Below are 22,234 nucleotides of genomic sequence, written 5' to 3'. Positions count from 1 at the left end.
CGGCCGAAGATATTCATTTTTAAGATGCTTAATAATCAAGAGTTAATTCCAAGAGAATGTAACAGACTGGTTTCCTAATTTCTCCCCACTTCTACATATGTACAACCTTGTCTATTACCAAGAGCCAAATAACCCCTTAACTTACCAAAGAAATCATCAGAAAGGCTGATGAGTCCTGGGTGGTGTTTGTTATATCAGTATTTTTGAAGGGTTATTTGTATTTAAAGAGCAGAGGGAAAAGGTAATATAAAACTTGCAAGATTACTTAGAGGTAAATGGCAGTCTTGATCTTACATGTATTCTAAAAACTATTTCTAAAGAAGAATTCATATTTTTTAAAAAGTTATGGCTATAAAACAATAATTTGAAGATTTACTTCTTTAATGAGAAAAAGGAGCATGTTGGACTCTATAATGTTATATTTAGTCTTTTAATGTACCAAACTGAGTTCAAGGAAGGAGAAAGAAAAGAGTAACAAACAAAACAAAAGAAGGATCAAAGTGAAAACAAATCCTTCAAAAACGTAAGTTTTCGATTCCGGGTGGATAGTAAAATAAACTGGTGAGCTTTTAAAGCAATATTAATGCCAAAGCCCCACATCAGACAAATTAATCAATTCCCAGGAGTGGTTCCCAGGAACCTGTGTTTTGTTAAGGGTACCTCCAGACTATTTTAACGTACTGCCAGGGTAGGGAACCACCATTCTAAATAAGTCTTTAAAAAACAAAATCATGTACATAAATTCATGGACCATAATATTTACCTTCATTATATAAACATTTTATGAGCGATTAAGATATGACAATTTGACATGGCTAACCAAACAGCATTAAGAAATAATAATAATTAAAAAACAACTACAGTCCATAGAACAATCTTACCTATAAATCAGGCACACTTATAAGTATTTCTCTGTAAGACTTCTTGTGAAAATCTTTCCCGTACCCAAGAGTTTTTATATTGACCTATGTTTTCTCCTAGTATTTTTAAGGTTTCCCTTTTTTATACTGAATTCTGGGAAAAATCAAGAATTTACCTTGGTATGGAGCAAAAGACAAAAGATCTAGTTTTCTTTTTTTTCTAATTTTTACATTTTGGCAATCACTTCCATGAGGTTCTAATTACTATGTTTGCTGGCCTGTAAAGTACTGTAAAAACTACGCTGGTTTCATCATAAAAGTCAGTTATGGCTAGGCACGGTGGCTCATGCCTATAATCCCAGCACTCTGGGAGGACGAGGTGGGCGGATCACTTGAGCCCAGGAGTTTGAGATCAGCCTGGGCAACATGGCCAAACCCCGTCTCCACCAAAAATACAAAAAATAACCAGCCAACGTGGTGCCAGCCTGTAGTCTCTGCAACTCAGGAGTCTGAGATGGGAGGATCATATGAGCCTGGGAGGTGGAGGCTGCAATGACCCAAGGTCACACCACTGCACTCCAGCCTGGGCAACAGAGTCACACCCTGTCTCAAAAAAAGAGGGGAAAAAAAAAAAAAAGAAGCCAGTTATACACTTTCTCAAAACAATACTTTCAAGGTAAAATTAAAAAGTGAAATAATTTACTTCAAAAGATAAATACAGGATACCAATTAAGGCAGAAGATAAGCTGTTCCCTTAACTCGAGTCGCCAACCCAGTATAAGATTTGGTATTTTTCGGGGGTACACAGGTCTAGACAATTTTAAGGAGATCAATTTTCAGATCACCAACTGCCTTTTGTGCTCTTCTAAAATTGACGTATCCAAGCACAATTCCTTGTCTCTTCCATCTTTCCTTTCACAATAGCTCTTTTACAAAAAGGAAGTCAAGGCCAGGCACAGTGGCTCACACCTGTAATCCTAGCACTTTGGGAGGCGGAGGCAGGAGGATCGCTTTAGGCCAGGAGGTGAAGACCAGCCTGGGCAACATAGAGAGAACCCGTCTCTACAAAAATAAAATAAAATAATTAGCCAAGAATGGTGGCATGCACCTGTGATCCTAGCTACTCAAAAGGCTGAGGCAAAAGGACTACTTGAGCCCAGGAGTTTGAGGCTGCAGCAGTGAGTGAGCTATGACTGTGCCACTCTACTACAGCTTAGGTGAGCAAGTCCCTGTTTCTATGAAGAAAAAAAAAAAGTCGTTTCTCTTATTCATCTCAAGCTTAAACATGCTCCTCACCTCAAGAAATCTCCAGCGTACCAAAAGGACAATCGGGAGTGACTTGGGAAAAGTCTCATGTGAGCAAAACAAGAAATATTGAAAGAAACGATGCCTTATGCTACAAACTCTTGACATGACTCCTTGCTTTATCAATCTGTCTTAGAAGTAGAAAGTGAAAGTCACTGAGTGCAGGTACCGAGGTGTTTATTAGAATTAAAAATAAAACCATTTCTGACGAGAAAACATACCCCATTTGGCTGATTTGATTATGAGGACTAGCAATTAGATTTTACAGCAATATTTCCCATTAAAGTGAATAACCAAAATCCACCAGGTCAAGATCTTGGTCAATACATTATGTAAAAACATATACAACATACAATACACCAGAAACTACATCTTTTGCAACTTTTCAAACTTATGATGAAAAATCTTAATGTCAGTTCTAAAATGTATTAAGTAGTTCCAAAAAACATGTATAGAATACATGAGCCAAAACGTTTAACAATTACCCTAACTTGCTAACACAGAATACTATTAATAAATAATACTGATCAAAGAAATCAACTTGAAAAGTGATGGGGGTAGGAGGAACAAGAATAACCCTTCAATTTCAATGCTTAAAAATGTCTATACCAAAGCTTCATTCCTTGCTCCTCCAAAGTAGGAAACAGGCATCTCTAAAGCAGTTAAGTTTCCAGGTCAACCTAACTTTCTGTTGCAAGCAACAAATGGTACCAGAAGCTAAAATTCCTAATTTGCTCTCAAATACTTAGTGAAGAATCTACCAGGCCCAGTGGCTCACACCTATAATCCCAGCTATCTCAGATACTGAGGCAGAAGGATCATCTGAAGCCAGGGGTTTGGGGCTGTAGTGAGGTATGACTGCACCACTGCACTTCAGCCTGGACCATAGAGTGAGGCTCTCTCTAAAAAAAAAAAAAAGGAATTGAAATTACAGTATTTGGAAGTTATATAGCATATGGCTTTTTAATTAGACACTCTCCATACTGAAACTACTCAATAAGCTGATATTTCATGAAACTTGGGAGGTAGAAATATCTTCTGATGAAAAAGCACACTAAGGCCGGGTGTGGTGGCTCAAGCCTGTAATCCCAGCACTTTGGGAGGCCGAGATGGGTGGATCACGAGGTCAGGAGATCGAGACCATCCTGGCTAACACGGTGAAACCCCATCTCTACTAAAAAAAATACAAAAAAAAAAAACTAGCCAGGCGTGGTGGCGGGCACCTATAGTCCCAGCTACTCAAGAGGCTGAGGCAGGAGAATGGTGTAAACCCGGGAGGCGGAGCTTGCAGTGAGCTGAGATCCGGCCAATGCACTCCAGCCTGGGCAACAGAGCGAGACTGCGTCTCAAAAAAAAAAAAAGAAAGAAAGAAAGAAGAAAGAAAAAGCACACTAAAGTATCTTTTAGCATTCTCAAAACTTTATGAGGAACTAAAAAGCATAACATCTTGATTCCACATTTTAAGAGGAAAAGTTGCATTTACTAGTTCACATATTCTTTTTAAACATTACCACAACTTCTTCCTTTTTTTTTCTTTTTTTTTGAGGCAGGATCTCCCTCTGTCACCCAGGCTGGAGTGCAGTGGGATGATCATGACTCACTGTAGCCTCAACCTCCTGGGCTCAAGCAATCCTCCTAAGTAGCTGGGACCACCATGCCAAGCTAATTTATTTATTTACTTTTTTGATAGAGACAGAGTCTCACTATTTTGCCCAGGCTGGTCTCAAACTCCTAGGCTCATGCGATCCACCTGCCTCTGTCTCTCAAAGTGCTGGGATTACAGGTGTGAGCCAACATGCCAGGCCACTTCTCCCATTTTGACAAAATAATAAATGGAGGCAAAATAATCAAATAACTAAAGAAAAAAAAGTACGTATTAATTCAATTCTATAAAAGCCCAACTATTAGGGAAAAAAGTATGGAGACTTTTAAATCTATTGGCAACATTTTACCTCTTCAATCCAAAGAGAAACACACTACAAAGAAAATTTCAGCAGGATATGGTGCTTCACACCTGTAATTCCAACACTTTGGGAGGCCAAAGAGGGCGGATCACTTGAACCCAGTAGTTCGAGACCAGCCTGGGCAACATGGCAGAACGCCGTCTCTACACAAAATGTCAAAAAAAGAAAAAAAAAAAAAAAAAAGCTGGGCATGGTGGAGCACACCTATAGTCCCAGCTACTTGGGAGGCTGAGGTGGGAAAATCACCTGACCGCAGGAAGCTGAGGCTGCAGTGAGACATGATTGCACCACTGTACTCGCCTGGGCATCAGAGTGAGACCCTGTCTCAAAAAAAAAAGAAAAAGAAAAAAAAAGTCTATAAACATTCATTTATTTCTAACGAAACACTACAACTGACACATTATGAAAATAGAACATCAATGGTTCAGACTAAAAGAAAAGAACAATTTCTGAACAAATCAAATCTAAGCTGAATACTGTTAATCTCACCACCTTTAAAATACAGCTGACCCAAGGGCAGGCAAGGTGACTCATGCCTGTAATCCCAGCACTTTGGGAGGCCAAGGCAGGTGGATCACCTGAGGTCAGGAGTTTCAGACCAGCCTGGCCAACATGGTGAAACCCCTTCTCTACTAAAAATACAAAAATTAGCTGGGTGTGGTGGTGGGCGCCTGTAATCCCAGCTACTTGGGAGGCTGCGGCACAAGAATCGCTTGAACCCAGGAGGGGGAGGTTGCAGTGAGCCAAGATTGCGCCACTGCACTCTGGCCTGGGTGACAGAGCAAAACTCCATCTAAAAAAATAAAATAGAATAAAATAGTAAATACAGTTGACCCATGAAGTACACAGGGATTACGGTGATTACAAATAAATACAGTTGACCCATGAAGTACACAGGGATTCCTGGCAACCTGTCAGCCCCTCACTTCATCAAAAATCTGCACATAACTTTTGACTCCTAAAAGTTAATAGCCTACTGTTGACCAGGAGTCTTACCTTAACAGAAACAGTCCATTAACATATATCTTGTATATGTATTATATACTGTATTATTACAACAAAGTAAGCTAGAGAAAAGAAAATCTTAAGGAAGAGACAATATATTTACCATTCATTAAGTGGAGTAGATTATCATAAATGTCTTCATCCTCACCATCTTCAAGTTGAGTAGACTGAAGAGGAGGAGGAAAAGGAGGGGTTGGTCTCGCTGTCTCAAGGGTGGCAGAGGATAAAGAAAGCCTACATGTAAATGGAATTGTGCGGTTCAAACCCATGTTGTTCAAGGGTCAACTGTATGCTGAGTATAAAGCCTTATTACCTAGTAAACAGAAGCTTCTGAAGGCTAGTCATGAAATACTTGGCATTCATTCCCTCTCACCACTCCCTATAGAAGCCTTCCTGTACCTCAGGGGCAGGAATGCTTTATTAAAAAAAAAAAAAAAAGAAAAGAAAAAAAAAAAAAACTGACCAGGTGCATTTGCTCATGCCTATAATCTCAGCATTTTGAGAGGCCAACGCAGGAGGATCACTTAAGCCCAGGAGTTCAAGACCAGACTGGGCAACACAGTGAGATTCCATCTCACAAAAAATATTTTTTTTAATTAGCTGGGTGTGGTGATGAGCACCTATAATCCCAGCTACTCAGGAGGACCGCTTGAGCTGGGGAGGACTGCTTGGGCCCAGGAGGACTGCTTGAGCCCAGGAGGCTGAGGCTGCAGTGAGCCAAGATCATGTCACTGCACTTCAGCATAGGTGACACAGTGAGACCCTGTCCCCCCAACCAAAAAAAAAAAAAAAAGCTACATTTCCCAGACTTTCCTTTACAATTAGTATTAGAAATGCAAACAAGGTCCTGCTAGTTAGAAAGCTTCTTACGAGATTTGTAAAGCAGAAGTGATATGGAAGCTATCTTTCTGCTGCTGATTTCAGTGGTGAGCAACGACACAAAGGTTTAGAAACAACTGTGATAGCCAAACTCTACTCACTAGATATAAACGCAGCTAGAAGCAGTTATAGTACCAGATTCAGTGTTCCTATGACTACTCCTCAGTTTGTTTCCTGACCTCTCAATCACAACTATGGTCTTATGTTCTTGAATGTATTAATCTAGTGATAACCCTCTGATTCCAGCTCTTCCAGACCATGCAATGATTTTATAAGTACCAAACTGCCTACCATAAAATATCTTTCTGCCTAAAAATCCTAGAATAGAGTTTGTTTCTTGCAAGGAACTCTGAAAGATACAATACTGTTCATTATGTTTAAAATATGCATTGCCTATATTTTTCCTCTCCCTCATTTCAGAAGTCAAATACACGAGATTTATTCTATACTGCTATTATAAATTGAAATGTTTAGGTCAATGTGAAGAATTAAAAGTTCTCTTAGCCATTGTCAGAAATTATTTTATTTATAATATATGCTAATCATGAATCAACATAGAATATTAACACTCCTTACACTGAATGATCCTGCTTTTCTTGGCTGAATAAATTTATATCAGTAACATACAAAGACACAGCTACTGTTGTTTTTTCGGTTTGGGGTTTTATTTTTTGGGGGGGGGGGCCCAACAGGGTCTCACTCTGTCACCCAGGCTGGAGCACAACCCCAGCTCACTACAGCCTCAACCTTCCAGGCTCAACAGATCTTCCTGTCTCAGCTTCCTGAGTTGCTGGGACAAAGGTGTGTAGTACCACCTCGCCAGGCAATGTTTTTTTGTTTTTGTTTTTGTTTTTTCAGAGACAGGGTTTTTTTTATGTTGCCCAAGCTGGTCTCAAACTCCAGGGCTCAAGCGATCCTCCCACCTTGTCCTCCCAAAGTGCAGGTATTACAGGCATGAGCCACTGTGCCTGACCTGGGTTTTTTTAGAGATAGGGTCTCATTATGTTGTCCAGGCTAGACTCAAGTCCTTGGGCTCAAGCAATCCTCTCACCTCAGCCTCCCATGTAGCTGGGACTAAAGCGCACACCACCATAGGCAACCTCTATTGTCATTTTAAAAAACTATTATTTTACTTTGATTATAAAAGAAGTATATGATCATTGTAAGAAGTGTGGAAAATACAGAAACATTTTTAAATTGGGGGCTGGGCCCAGTAGCTCACATCTGTAATCACAGTGCTTTAGGAGGCTAAGGCACAGGATTGCTTGAGCTCAGGAGTTCACAACCAACCTGGGCAACAGAGCAAGACCCTATCTCTACCAAAAAAAAAGTTTAAAAATTAGCTGGGCATGATGACATGTGCCTGTAGTCCTAGGTACTCAGGAGGCTGAGGTGCAAGGCTCACTTGAGGCCTGGAATTCGAGGTTACACCAAGTATGATCACACCACTGCACTCCACCCTGGGCAACAGATGAGACTGTCTCCAAGAAAATCAAAAATAAAGAAATCAATAACCACCATTCCCCAAAGTCAGGTATATTTAACAGTTGTACATGTACAATTCTGTATCCTACTTTAGCACTCTGACAATTGTTTCCCCTTGAAATCCTTCATAATGAATTACTAACAAAAGGTACATGCAGATGTACCTAATTTAACCATCCTTCTTTGTTAAAAATTAAGGTAATTTTCAATTTTTTAAAATTATAAATAATGCTTCACTAAATACTTCTGGATAAAAAGCTTTTTGAAGGATAAATGTGTTTTATCCATGCAATGGGATATTATTCAGCCATTAAAAGGAATGAAGTACTGATACATACTACAACATGGATAAACCTTGAACATTATTATGCTAAGGGAAAGAAGCCAATTACAAAAGGCCACATATTTCCTACACTGCTGATAGAAATGTAAAATTGTGCAGCCACTTTAGAAAACAGACTAGCAGTTCTGAAAAATATTAAACACGGAGTTACCATACAACCCAGCAATTCTACTCCTAGGTATATATACCCAAGATAAATTAAGACAAACCCATGCAAAAACTTGAACATGAATGTTCATATTTATAGCAGCATTATTCATAACTGAAATGTGGAAACAACCCAAAGTCCATTCACTGATAAATGGACAAATAAAACACTATATAAGCATTCAATGGAATAATATTCAGCCATAAAAGAGAAGGAAGGGCCTGGCGCAGTGGCTCATGCCTGTAATCCCAGCACTTTGGGAGGCCGAGACGGGCAGATCATCTGACATCGGGAGTTCAAGACCAGCCTGACCAACATAGAGAAACCCCGTCTCTACTAAAAATACAAAATTAGCCAGGCATGGTGGCACATGCCTGTAATCCCAGCTACTCAGGAGGCTGAGGCAGGAGAATCATTTGAACCCGGGAGGCAGAGGTTGCAGTGAGCCGAGATCACACCACTGCACTCCAGCCTGGGCAACAAGAGCAAAACTCCATCTCAAAAAATAAAAATAAAAATAAAAAAATGATGTACTGATACATGCTATATGAATAAATCTTGAAACATTATGCTAAATGAAAAAAGCCAGACACAAAAGGTCACATATTGCATGATTCCACTTATATTAAATGTTCAAAGAGGCAAATCTAGAAAGAGAAAATATGTAAGTGGCTATCAGAGGATGTGGAGAGGGAAGAATAGCAATGATTACTCATTTTGTTTTGGGGTGATGAAAATATAAAATTAGTAGCAATGGTTGTACAACACTGACTTATGTAACAAAGGTGATTTTGGCCAGGCACGGTGGCTCACGCCTGTAATCCCACCACTCTGGGAGGCCAAGGCGGGCGGATCACCTGAGGTTAGGGGTTCAAGACCAGCCTGACCAACATGGAAAAACCCTGGTTCTACTAAACATATAAAATTAGCCCGGGTGTGGTGGCGCATACCCGTAATCCCATGTACTCGGGAGGCTGAGGCAGGAGAATCACTTGAACCCGGGAGGCGGAGGTTGTGGTGAGCCAAGATTGTACCATTGCACTCCAGCCTGGGCAACAAGAGGGAAATTCCGTCTTAAAAAAAAAAAAAAAAAAAAAAAGACGGCTGGACGCGGTGGCTCACACCTGTAATCCCAGCACTTTGGGAGGCCAAGGCGGGCAGATCACAAGGTCAGGAGATCGAGATCATCCTGGCTAACATGGTGAAACCCCGTCTCTACTAAAAATACAAAAAAATTAGCCAGGCGTGGTGACGAGTGCCTGTAGTCCCAGCTACTAGGGAGGCTAAGGCAGGAGAACGGCGTGAACCCGAAAGACAAAGAGCTTGCAGTGAGCAGAGATGGCGCCACTGCACTCCAGCCTAAACGACAGAGCAAGATTCCATATCTCAATAATAATAATAGTAATAATAAAAGATGATTTTTTAATGTGAATTATCTCAATTAGGGTGTCATTAATGAAAGAAAATAACCTCCTCTTCCCCCAAAAAAGAAACAAAAAAAGGTTACTTCCTTAGAATAACCTCTCAGAAGTGGAAATACTAGGTTTTACTCTTTGACATATGACAAAGCACTTTTGAGACAGGTTCCAGATTTATACTACCTCCAACAGCATATTTAGTACCTGTGTCATCACTGTACTCAGGTCTGAACCAGCACCATTCCTTAAATCTTAAATCTGATAAGAGAAACTTGTTATTGTTTATTACTTTAAAAATGAACACTTTCTCCCCATATCTTAATCATAAACTTGTCAAATGGTCAGTTCTTAGCCTTTAAAACTGACTTCTCTATGTATATAACACAAATGTTTCAATTTCTCAGGAAATGTAGAAATGTACTTTCTTACAATTTTGGTTAGCAATAATTAACTCATCCCAACTCAGTTCTATTTCAGCTTTTAACATGAAAACTTTCCTTGAAGTCAAATATTTTTAAAACAGTCCAAAGAACTACTTTCCTCCTTAGACAGGGAAATTAAAATTTCCCTACAAGATCACTACCTGGGTTACACGTTTCTAGTTTCCTGATTGCACTTAACTTTCAAGTGAAATGTCCAAGTGGCTCCCAAGACATTTTAAAACGATATGGTATTGTTGAAAGAAAAATAAACATTTATCAACATCTTATTCTACAAGCCAAATGCTTTATGTGCATTACTTCATTTAATCCTAACAAATGTATTGCTCTCACTTAACTGAAAAGGAAAATGAAAATCACCAATGGTAAGAACTTGCCACGCAGCAAATATGTAGCAAAGTTAGAGATCAAATTGAGGTGTGTCTAAATTTCAAAGTCCATATTCTTTCTGCCACTTTACAGTGCTTTCCAAGCTAAATGACTATGGAAAATCAGGCAAGACTTTGAATACTTGTTCTGCCACTTACTGTGTGACTAATTTCTAAACTTCTTCAGAGCAGAGTTTACAAAAACAAGGTCACTGTTCACAAAATAAATATTAAAAGGGGAGGCTAAAAATTCACTGTAGGATGAAACTTTTTAAAAATACTATTTTTTCAACAGCAAAATGTATGAAATAATTATAAACACTTTTCTTGAATTTGTCTCAAGATTCACTTTACCTTCCAACAGAGGCACTTGCATATCCACTCACAAACATGTAATGTAGATAAAAAACACTTCTTTAGGGGCTGTCAGTCTCTTCTGTAGACCACAAATGCATCATTTCTCAGTAGAAAAGGCCACATCAACTACATTGCTCTTTACTCTTCTTTACCACATGAGAAATGTTTTCAGCAACATATGCACCATTCAGGAAGTAGCACAAGGGGGTAAGAGGAATAAAAGACTGGAGGAGCTTGTGAGCAAGCAGTGATACAACACAGAAAGGACAAAGTTAAGAACAATAAAAATGAAGGCAAGACATCAACCGTCTACCCTACCCCAGGTAATGGATATCACTGTGATAAAGGAAAAATCCTTAAAGGATCTTTGATTCACTTTTAAAAATGCTATTTAACGACCCAAACAACCACTTGACAAGTTTGGAATTGGTGATTTCCAAAGAATACAATATACCAATATATAAGAGCAATTCTTCCACAGGATTTTTCACATTCCTAAAAAAAAAATCAAAGGAAACATTAACATAAGAATTCTTACATGCTAAAATTTTTCCAAAAACTATTTCACTCCTCATTCTGACACATAAAAAGGGTAGCAATATCTAATAAAATTGTCATATGACAGATAGATGAAGGCCTTCAACAAAACACAGTTTTCTTCCAAAATTATTTTATTATTAAAGGATCAGTAGGACTTGGACAGACGAAAAAATATAAACTTATCTATGGGCTCACATTTTACCCTAGGGCTATTATTAAAATAATTCTGCTGTACATAGAATCCTGTACGGTTTTCATCAGCTAGTATAAAACAATCAGGCTATTGTGCAATGGTAAGAGGGCTCTTAAGACAAAAATTACTGCTGAAGTAATTCTTTTCTCCAGTTGACTTACCACATTCTACTCTCTATAAACACCATTGTTTTTAATCACAACTTTACTTACAGCTTTATCCTTGTCAAACAAAATTTTCACTTTCCAATATGACCCTTTCAAACTGAAGTTATAAAAAGTAATACTTTTATGATAATACTCACTAAAGTGAAATGTTATAGAATAGTGTATGTAAGATTTTGTGAAACAACATATATCCATACTGAGGCATCTGGAAGGATATTCATCAAAACATGATCACCGACTAGTTATTAAATCTTAGGGTGGTAGGATTAAAACTTTTTCCTTAGCTTGTATATACTTTCTGATGTTCTACATTAAATACAGTTTGTGTGTGTGCATAAAAGAGAACAATTTCAGTTAAAGCATAAGAAATGTAGGCACCATATTTTAATTCAATAGCACCAGTTCAAATCCAGTTATTCAGAATTAACAAAGCAACTGTTGCTCAAAAAGTGCCAATAAACTCCCCCAAACCAAGTTCAGTTTTTTTTTTTTTCTTTTTTTTTGAGACAGGGTCTTGCTCTGTCACCCAGGATGGAGTGCAATGGTGCGAGCTCAGCTCACTGCAGCCTTAACATCCTGGGCTCAGGTGACCTCCCACCTCAGCTCCCAAGTAGCTGGGGTCATAAGCACACTCATGCCCAGCTAATTTTTGTATTTTTTATAGAGATAGGGTTTCACCATGTTGCCCAGGCTAATCTCGAACTCCTGTACTCAAGCAATCAGCCCACCTCAGCCTCCTAAAGTGCTGGGATTACAAGCGTGAGCCAACCACTGTGCCCAGTCTCAGAGTTCAATTTTTAAACAATAAATTTTCTCCAATCAGAAAATAGTGTCTGTAACTTTGTGTCTCTTTAAAGAACTGGGGGAGAAGGTGGAGGGAGAGTGTGGAAAATGGGTTGGAATGTCCAGGTGACCATAAGAAAGGTAACAGGAAAAAACCTGAGAAAACAAGACAAAACCATTTCATTGATTCGTAAAAGAAATCACAGAGTAGCAGAAAGTAAATCATCAGAGAAAGTAAGCACTTAAAGCGTAGTAAGTAAAAGCAGAAAAAAAACTTTTAAAAAAATTGAACTCAAGAGTATTTATGTAAATCATTCTGAAAAGTTGGGGAGGAAGGCTGAGAAAATGCTATATAACAAACTGAATCAGTTCTGCTTTCTTGACCAGAAAAGGAACACCTTTCAATAGGCTTATTTAGCATCAGCAGCAAAACCAAGAACACTCTCAGAGGAATCTGAAGATCTTTTGTGCCTGCTTTGGAATGAACTAACTATTAGATATACACTTAAACAATATACAAACATATAAATAGCACATTTTATGCATTAAATGAATCTAGAAGTAATTATCAGATGTAAAGAGAACATAACTTTGAAAAAGAAGGTGAAAGCACTGATATAACTCCACTGACCGCCATGAAGAAATTTCTTTAAACCAAAACAAGCAATTCTACTAGAGTAAACCATAAGAAATTGCCAATATTCAACAGGTGTGGTGGCTTACGCCTGTAATCTCAACGCTTTGAGAGATCGAGGCATGTGGATCATTTGAGGTCGGGAGTTCAAGACCAGCCTGGCCAACATGATGAAACCATGTTTCTACAAAAAATACAAAAATTAGTTGGGCATGGTGGTGCACACCTGTAGTCCCAACTACTCAGGAGGCTGAGCAGGAGAATCACTTGAACCTAGGAGGCAGAGGTTGCAGTGAGCCAAAACTGAGCCACTGCACTCCAGGCTGGGCGACAGAGCGAGACTCTGTTGAAAGAAAGAAAGGAAAGAAAGGGAGTGGAAGGAAGGGAGGGAGGGAAGGAAGGAAGATAGGAAGGAAGGAAGGAGAAAGAGAAAGAGAAAAGAAAGAGGAAAGAAAGGAAAGAAAGGAAAGAAAGGAAAGGAAAGGAAAGGAAAGGAAAGGAAAGGAAAGGAAAGGAAAGGAAAGGAAAGAAACTGCCAATATTCAAGCATTTTTCTTTCTATAAAAACAACAATTTCATATGATCCCCCTCCCAGTGGTCTGTTGATAAATATTTAACCACCTCTTTGAGAAAAGGGCCCCTGATTTGTAGCTTCTGCAGTCTACCATTCTGTAAATGTCCCACCATGGCCAGTTTCAAGCTACTAACATGATGTCACTGAACATGGAGCTGGAGAGAGAGGCACAATCAGCTAACCAGCTCCAGCACAACACTGGCTCCATTTACCACTCTGATCTAAAGATCATCACAACGGTTCCTAAATTTTCTCATCCTTTTCTAAAACAGGCTTTTATCTGAATAATCCAGTTTCTTTTCTAGGTTAGGAGAAATACGCTTTCAACATTTTAAATTATTAATACACTAAAATCACTCACAAGAAAGAACAGGCAGGGTGCAGTGGCACACACCTGTAATCCCAGCACTTTGGGAGGCCCAGGCAGGTGGATCACATTCTCAACCAGCCTAGCCAACAAGGAGAAACCCCATCTCCACTAAAAATAAAAAATTGGCTAGCGTGGTGGCACACGCCTGGAATCCCAGCTACATGGGTGGCTGAGGCACAAGAACTGATAGGACCCGGGAAGCAGAGGCTGCAGTGAGCCTGGATCGTGCCACTGAACTCCAGCCTGGGCGACAGAGCAAGACTCCATTTCAAAAAAAAGTGGGGGGAATAGATGAGATTGGTACCTGGCTTTATCCTATCAACACTTTTTTTTACTGAACACCTTTTGGTGCCAGTATTGTTTCAGGCATTGTAGACAGCAAGAAATAAGACAAAGGAAGTCTCTACTGTCATAAAAATAAATTTTAAAAAACACATTAATTTCAAGGACTGACAAATGACATGAAGAAATTAAAACAGTGATGGGAGAAGCTATTTTTAACTGAGTGGTGAGGAAGCAGGAGGTGATATTTAAGCTGAAATTGGAAAGGTAAAGGGCCAGGCTAAAAAACATCTGGGAAAACACCACTTCAAACAAAGGAAACAACCAGTGTAAAAGCTCTAAGCCAAGGCCAAGAATGGCATTTGAGAAACTGAACAGACTAACTTAGCTAGAGTATAGTGAGCAAAGGTGAGATAAGAGGCTGTCAGGGCCAAATTAGGTACAGACTGTTGAGTTTGTATTTTCTGGGTGAGTACAGTTTATATCTTATTCTGAATGGATGGGAAACAACTTTACATAGTAGTTTGATAAATGTACTGAATAGAATAAATGAAGGCATAATGTCATGTATTATTTTAATGACCCCTTATAAGACTGGGGTCACACCGATGAACTGTATTCAGTTTTCTCAATATGACCATTTTGATTACTTAATAATCTATACAGAACATTATGAAGTTAAAGTAGGATGGCAGGCATCAAACTACGAATACAGCTGAAATAAACTGAGTGGTAGGACTGCACACCAGCTCAGAAATAAGGATCTTCTTAATCCAAGATGGTTATGTGTGAAATGCTAACACATGAATTCAACTAGGTCAAGGTCAAATTCTAATGAAAATGACCTAGTCTACAAAATAGATTATTTCATAATTGTAAAGAAACATTTCTAGTATGTCATCCAACATGATGATTTTATTTGGTATGTAAACAGACTTTTAAAAAATTATAATGGTCGCCAGGTGTTGTGGCTCACGCCTGTAATCCCAGCATTTTGGGAGGCTGAGGTGGACGGATCATCTGAGGTCAGGAGTTCAAGACCAGCCTGGCCAACATGGTGAAACCCCACCTCTATTAAAATACAAAAAAAAAAAAAAAAAATCTTAGTTGGGCATGATGGTGCACGCCTGTAATCCCAGCTACCAGGGAGGCTGAAGCAGGAGAATTGCTTGAAGCCAGGAGGCAGAGGTCGAAGTGAACCAAGATTGCGCCACTACATTCCAGCCTGGGTGACAGAGTAAGACTCCATCTCAAAAAAAAAAAAAAAACAAAACTATAATGGTCATGTTTATATGACAGTCTAAATTGTATCTGCATATTACAAAAACTGTAAAGATATATATACACACCCACACACATTGTGGCTACATAAAAGTCCCACAAGTCAATAAAGACATAAAGTATTGCATATTATACAAAAATGGGAAAATGTTTATTGGTTTATAAAGAATAATTTATACTTGCACACAAACTATCTCTTAATTCACCAACTTCTAAGCCACCTATTTTAACAATTTATCTAAAAGATTTTTTATTTTTTAAACAGGGTCTCACTCTGTCACCCAGAGTAGACTGCAGTGGTGAGATCTCGGCTCACTGCAGCCTTGACCTTCCAGGCTCAAGCAATCTGCCCACCTCAGTCTCCTGAGTAGCTGGGACTATGGGTATACAGGCCTGGCTAATTTTTCTTTTTTTTTTTTTTTTTTGGTAGACGGGGTTTCACCTCGTTGCCCAGACTGGTCTCAAACTCCTGAGCAAAAGCAATCCACTCACCTCAGTCTCCCAAAGTGCTGGGACTATAGACTTGGGCTATCGCACCTGGCCAATATTTTTTTTTTAATCAACCAACAGGAAACGAGATCTACAGCTCAGGAAAAAAAAAAAAAAAAAAAAACCTTGTCTTGATACAATGAAATACCAAAACTTCACAAATCATTAATTTCTTTTGCACTTTCATTTCCCAACTATCAGTAAAACTGCAGTTTTAGTATGTATAAGCATTTTTAGGAGCACAAATATGTATATGCATTTAATAAATACTACTCAATAAAGTTGTATACGTTATTGTAGCTGCTAGTTTACCATGGAAATATAATAAATATATGTTCTTTTTTTTTTTAAAGGAGAGTAACTAGGCAGTACAGTGCTAAGAGGACAGGCATACTAATAAATTTTTGCACACTAAAAAATAATCCCTCCCTAAAACTGTGAGACTTCTATTTGAGCTTTCAAAAAAAAAATGCACAGGATACCATCGAGCTAGCTCAGTAAAAGTAACTGCTTTTCTTTAACAAAAGAAGTTTAGCAAAAACTAGTGCAAAAAAAAGAAAAAGAAAAGAAAAAGAAAGAAAAGAAAAGAAAAACAATGAAGTTTTGGCACCCAATCTCATTTGAGCCTGTATCCCTGATAAAAAGAAAGTTATAAGGCCAGGCGCAGTGGCTCACACCTATAATCCCAGCACTTTGGGAGGCCCAGGTGGGCGGATCACTTGAGGTCAGGAGTTTGAGACCAGCCTGGCCAACGTGGCGAAACCTCGTCCCTACTAAAAATAAAAAATTAGCCAGGCCTGGTGGTGGACTCCTGAAATCCCAGCTACTTGGGAAGCTGAGGCACAAGAATTGCTTGAACCCGGGAGACGGAGTTTGCAGTGAGCCAAGATCACACCACCGCACTCTAGCCTGGGTGACAGAGCAAGACTCAGTCTCAAAAAAAAAAGGTAATAATATAGTCCAAATTGAAGAGTCTAAGTCCATGTAACTCACCAACACTCAGAATTGAAGAAATACCACTTTAAAAAAATATAGAGCAAGCCCAAAATAGGTTTTTTTAAGGTGTTTTCACCCTACTATCAAATCAGGTTTTCCTTTTCTTTATTCCATTGGTTTATCTCTCTTCCTTCCTTTCCTACCTCCTCTGTCCCTTACCATTTTACTGTGTATTTTCACTTTACATACACAAAAATTGATTTGAAACTTACTTCATCCTCTCGTATCTAAATTTGTTTCTACTTAATTCTTACAGGACTACATGGTTTTAGGTGAAGTTCAAATACTTTTAGTTATAGAAACATTCACATAAGCTGTTACCAAAGACATAAGTGACAAGATTAGCAGCCATTCATTCAGGAAATGTGAGTCACCATTATGTGCCATCCACTGTTCTGAATATTGGGGATTCTGCAGTGAATAAAACAAAGCTCTATTCCTACAGGCACTAAAGCAACAGTATGCTTGGCAAGTTCAAGAAACCTCAGGGAGGTCTATATGTGGCCAGGGTGGAAGAAGCCAAGGAGAAACTGGTAAGACATCAAATCAGACAGGCAGGACGTACAGACAATGAAGGGTCAAGACTTCTTGAATACTTAGGCATTAAGTCAAAGGATCACCCTTGTAGCTGGTTTGTGAACAGAAAACAGCAGAAGCAGCAGATAGAGACTACTAAAATATTACAGGAAAGAGATTATGGTTGCTTACAGAGGTGGCAGCAGATGAAGAGAGGAAATTGTGGTTACATTTATTCTTATGGCACTTTTTAAGATAGATAAGGGACATGTTTTCATGCTAATTAATAAGGGACATGTTTTCATGCTAATTATTTGAATCAGATGTGGGAGTATGAGAAAGAAGAGTCAAGAATGTCTACTAGGTTTTTGGCCAGAGAAACTACAAGATGGAGTTGGCATTTAATAGGATGAGGAAGACTGGAATGGGGACAATTATTGGGGAGGGAGGGTGATGGAGAACAGGGAGGACAGGGAGTTCAGTTGTGATGTTAAATTTGGGATGCCTATTAGAAATCTACTTAAAAATGCTGAGTAGGCAAATATATATAGAAGTCTGGAGGTTAGGAAATAGATCTAGACTAAAGATAACATTTGTAGTTTGAAATATATAACTCTAGGCTGGATGCAGTAGCTCACACTGTAGTCTCAGCACTTAGCCGGCGGCCAGGCAGGTGGATCACTTGAGCCTAAGACCAGCCTGGGCAACATGATGAAAACCCATCTGTACAAAAAATACAAAAATTGGCCGGATGTGGTGGCGCAGACCTGTGGTCCCAGCTACTTGGAAGGCTAAGCTAGGAGGATCATCTGTGCCTGGGAGGTCAAGGCTGCAGTGAGCTAAGAGCACGTCACTGCACTCCAGCCTGGAGGACGAGGAAGGCCCTCAGAAAAAAAAATTTTTTTTTTTTTTTTTTTTTTTGGAGACAGAGTCTCTGTCGCCCAGGCTGGAGTGCAGTGGTGCGATCTCGGCTCACTGCAAGCTCCTCCTCCTGGGTTCAAGCCATTCTCCTGCCTCAGCTTCCCTAGTAGCTGGGACTAGAAGCGCCTGCCGCCATGCCCGCTAATTTTTTTTTGTATTTTTAGTAGAGACACGGTTTCATCATGTTAGCGAGGATAGTCTCGATCTCCTGACCTCATGATCCGCCCACCTGAGCCTCCCAAGGTGCTGGGATTACAGGCATGAGCCACCGTACTGGGCCAAGAAAAGCTTTTTTAATTAAAAAAAAAAAAAGGCTGGCACAGTGGCTCACGTCTATAATCCCAGCACTTTGGGAGGCCAAGTTGGGCAGATCACTTGAGGTCAGGAGTTGAGACCAGCCTGGCCAACATGGTCTCTACTAAAAATACAAAAATAAGCCGGGCGTGATGGCCCGCACCTATACTCCCAGCTACTCGGGAGGCTGAGGCAGGAGAATCACTTGAACCCAGGAGGCGGAGGTTGCAGTGGGCCAAGATCATGCCATTGCACTCCAGCCTGGGCAACAGAGCAAGACTCTGTCTCAAAAAAAAAAAAAATGATAAAAAATTAAAAAATATATATATATACACACACGTATATAATTCTAGCTAGACAGAATGAGATCACAGGAGACTAAAACTAAATATATAGAAGAGGTCGAAACATATGTCCCTGAAACACTGTCTCATTTTTCAGAAGTTGGGGCAATGAAAAGGAACCAACAAAAGAAACTGAAAATAGGCAGTAATATGCCAGAAACAAAGGGAAGAAAGATTTCAAACACAATGTTATCAACCACATCAAATGCTCTATTGCTTCTACATCCACTGAGATTAGGCTTGAGAACTAGGGAATTTACCACCAACAAAGTCACTTAATAATCTCAAAAAGAGCTGCTATGGTAGAACGAATGAGAAAAACAGCTGATTGTAGTGGATCCAAACAAGACAGGGAGCACTGATGACAATAAATATTTACCTTTTTGGAGAGGAGTAACTAAAGGAAGATGTGGCATCTGGGAGATACTTCAGTATATCTATATGCTGATAGGGATAATCCAGTAGAAATGGGGATATGACGCAGCTCATTAGCATGCAGGAGAATGAGATGAATACTGAAGCAGTGCAATGTCCTTAAGAGGAGAAAGGGGCACGAGTGGAGACCATGATGACAGAATAGTAGGAAAGGCAAAGTATGGGTAAAGATACAAGGAGACATGTAAAAGTTTTCTTCTGATTGCTTTCATTTTTGATATACAGGAAACAAGGTCATGAGCTGAAAATGAAGAGAAAAAAGGGATGCTAGAGGTTTGACGAGAGGCATTAAAAGTCATCTGTGGTGATTCAGTCAGGAAACGTACTAGGATTACAGAAGGATTAGGCCAGGTGCAGTGGCTCACGGCTGTAATCTCAGCATTTTGGGAGGCTGAGGCAAGCGGATCACTTGAGGTCAGGAGTTAAAGAGTTCGAGACCAGCCTGTCCAACGTGGTGAAACCCCGTCTCTACTAAAAAAAAAAATACAAAAATCAGCTGGGCATGGTGATGGGCGCCTGTAATCCCAGCTACTCGGGAGGCTGAGGCAGGAGAATCGCTTGAACCTGGGAGGCAGAAGTTGCAGTGAGCCAAAATCGTGCCACTGCACTCCAGCCTGAGTGACACAGTAAGACTCCATCTCAAAAAACAAAACAAAACAAAACAGAAACAAAAACAACCAGCAGCACAAAGGGCCCTCCTTAGGTCAGTGGTCATGAATTTAAAGGGAGAGCTGGGTCAGCTTGGGTGTGTTTTCCTCAAAGCATGCTCAACTTCCCACGTATAGGCTAGAACAGATGGAGAACTGGATGTGAAAGGTGTGGGGGTGGGGGTTTGGCCAGGTGAATTACAACGGAAGAATGCTGCAAGGGAGCTGAATGTGTATGAAAAGGAAAAATTATAATAGCGGACCACGAATTTAAGGCATGGTAAATACTCAAGCGAGGATGTGGAAGGAGGTGGTCTTGGGACAGCATAGAGGCGGTCGCAGCGATGGATTACAGATAGCAGACATACAGAAGTACTATTGAAGAAACGTTTACAGCCATCCCTCGGTATCCATGGGTGACTGGTTCCAGGAACCCCGCCCCACCCTGGCCCAAATCCCCGGATGCTGAAGTCCCTTACATACATAAAATGGCACGCTATTTGCATATAACCTAGGCACATCCACCCGTATACTTTGAATCATCTCTAGACTATGTATACTTAATCAAATATAAATGCCACGTATAATTGTTATACTGTAGCTTTTTACCTTGTTGTTCTTACTGTTTTTTCAAATACTTTTTATCCTTGGCTGGCTAAATCCTCAGATGTGAAATCTGATGATTCAGAGGGTCTACTGTATATTATGGAAGGAGCTGGAAAGACAGGATGCTGAGACCCCAGTGGAATTACTGAAATTGTGTCTATGAAATATCCTCAATAAATCAGAGGCAGTTCTGGTTAAAATGTTACAGAATTACCTTCAAGACTAAAGAAAAATCTCACCCTGGGCAAAATGGACCTGCAAGATAAAGGAAGCTGGAGAACTGTATCTCAGGAATTACAGCTGGAGCTTCCTAGACATAGACTCCTCAACCATTTCCAGCACTCCTGAAGAAAGAGTCAGCTTTGCACAACTTGGCCAACTCAGAAGGCAAAAATGCCAGATCACAATCAGATGAGCCACAATAAAACTATACCTTCCCAACTTCCCCCCTTTATCTTTTCTCCACTGAGCTGCATCCTGAAGTGGTAGGAATACCATACTGAAGAAGACCTGGCAAAGTAAAAAGAGAAGCCAACTAACTAGAACTCTTCCTTTCCAAAACAAGCTTCTAGGTTCACAGCAGTTTTGAGCCAAAGAGAAGTTCTGAAATGTACAAGGGTTTGAACACTACTACACTGTACCTTCTAATGACTAAAATAAGACTGACAAGTGGCCAGAGGACTTTTTGTTACCTAAAAGTGACTTAAAAGGCTATCTGATCACACTAAAAGTTCATCTAGAAGCAGAGAAAGACTTAGTCTACAGGGAGGGTTTTGAAGGCACACTGAAAGTTGTTTTTTGCTTAAACGTTACCAAGGTCCACCCATTAAACCTTTCAGTTCTACAGATACCCATAAATTCCCACTATATATACGGTGTAAAACATACACAATGTTGAATGTACTCAAAATTCATTTTTGCTTTACTAAACAAAAAGTGAATGTTTTATTAAGTCAAATGAAACAAAATTAATTTTATACTGTTGTTTCTATTTTTTTATTTTTATTTTTCTTTGAGATGGAGTCTCGCTCTTTTGCCCAGACTGGAGTGCAATGGCACGATCTCGGCTCACTGCAAGCTCCGCCTCCCGGGTTCATGCCATTCTCCTGCCTCAGCCTCCCTAATAGCTGGGAATACAGGCGCCCGCCACCACACCTGGCCAATTTTTTGTATTTTTTAGTAGAGACGGGGTTTCACCGTGTTAGTCAGGATGGTCTCAATCTCCTGACCTCGTGATCCACCTGCCTAGGCCTCCCAAAGTGCTGGGATTACAGGCATGAGCCACCAAGCCCGGCCAGTTGTTTTTGGTTTGTTTTTTTTTTTGTTTTTTTTTTTTGAGATAGTCTCGCTCCGTCGCCCAGGCTGGAGTGCAGTAGTGCCATCTCAGCTCACTGCAACCTCTACCTCCTGGGTTCAAGCAATTCTCCTGCCTCAGCCTCCCGAGTGCCTGGGATTACAGGTGTGAGTCACTGCGCCCGGCTAACTTTTGTATTTTTAGTAGAGATGGGGTTTCACCATATTGGCCAGGTGGGTCTCAAATTCCCGAACTCAGATGATCCGCCCACCTCAGCCTCCCAAAGTGCTAGGATT

General features: G+C 39.9%; 1 protein-coding gene across 18 annotated transcripts in view; it reads right to left on the bottom strand.

Annotated features, from left to right (window-relative positions):
* CDC42SE2 (CDC42 small effector 2) overlaps positions 1-22,234 on the bottom strand; it is a 129,269-nt gene that overhangs the window by 89,580 nt on the left and 17,455 nt on the right. For 2 of the 18 annotated variants that reach the window (XM_073994164.1, XM_073994165.1), the window contains exon 2: positions 5,238-5,301. The exons of the other annotated variants lie outside the window; for them this stretch is intronic. The gene's annotated coding sequence lies outside the window, so the exon portion shown is untranslated. The remainder of the gene's footprint in view (positions 1-5,237; positions 5,302-22,234) is intronic. 18 annotated transcript variants of the gene reach the window in all.

Source organism: Macaca fascicularis, chromosome 6, assembly GCF_037993035.2.
Source record: "Macaca fascicularis isolate 582-1 chromosome 6, T2T-MFA8v1.1".
NCBI lineage: Eukaryota > Metazoa > Chordata > Mammalia > Primates > Cercopithecidae > Macaca > Macaca fascicularis.
The sequence above is the reverse complement of the archived record's forward strand: the minus strand, read 5'-3'. Positions and strand labels throughout refer to the sequence as shown.